The sequence below is a fragment of the Meleagris gallopavo genome, chromosome 4 (genome assembly GCF_000146605.3).
Source record: "Meleagris gallopavo isolate NT-WF06-2002-E0010 breed Aviagen turkey brand Nicholas breeding stock chromosome 4, Turkey_5.1, whole genome shotgun sequence".
Taxonomy (NCBI): domain Eukaryota; kingdom Metazoa; phylum Chordata; class Aves; order Galliformes; family Phasianidae; genus Meleagris; species Meleagris gallopavo.
The window spans coordinates 22,827,034-22,828,043 of NC_015014.2; positions in this window are offsets into that span (position 1 = coordinate 22,827,034).

Here is a 1,010-nt window from a genome sequence, read left to right on the forward strand (position 1 = left end):
TAATAGCCATGATGAATGCCAGCTCTGAAGCGAAAGGATACAGGAACAGGCTGTATCTAACTGTGACTACACAATGTGGAAAACAGAATTGTTAATATAGTAAAGCTGTGAGTAAACTCATCCCCTCATCACCACTGCATCTTCCAGACTCAGAGCTCTTCTTTTGTCTTTGCTGAAAGCAGAAACAGGGACTCTCAGAGAGCTTTTCTAGACAGTGGGGGTGCTGTAACACATGAAGGAGTGTTGTAAATGCTGAACTTCGGTGTAACTGAGGCTTGGAAAGTTGCCTGAGGCTATGCAACAGCAGCATCAGTGGGCCAGAAAGCTGCAAATGGGTTGTTATGAGAAGGATAAGGAGCAAGCTAAATCTTGTAAGAGCTGGAAAATATCTGCAATAGGAAGAAAAGAAAAATGGTTTGTAAGGCTTTGGCTGCAGACAATGTTGCTGGTCTGTTTGTTTTTAATTTAATTAAAATGTGCAATTATGCCCAGGGAACCTTGAAGCTTGCATTTTTAAAGCTTGAAGTTGTAGAGCCTTACAGGGAGCTTGAGCTGGGTGCTTGCCAAGCCAGGAGTTTCCTCTTGAGCTTTCCACAGAGATGGTGAGGCTTCTGGAAAGCTTTCTCCATGTTGTACCCTCTCCATCTTGTTTTAACTGAAATATATCTTAGTTGTTACTAAGCATGGCTATGCTAGCCTTGCCTAGACCAAATAAGGTTGGATTAGGCAATTCTGGCCTAGTCATATGCTCGTGCTCCAATGTTTTCATGTTAGCTAGTTTCCCTGTATTTATTCAGTTAGTTTTTAATAGTCATTCCTTAAGATCTGATAATTTGAAAGTCTTATGGACTTTGAACTTTGGTTGAAAGCATGCTTCTACTAGAACAGCCTCATTGTTTGCAGAAAGCCAAATCTGAAGGCAGAAAATGCGATTCAAGTTTATTCACAAAATCCTTTTAAAATTACTTAAATTTTAATGTTTTTCCTCAAATGCTATTGCTTTTATTGTT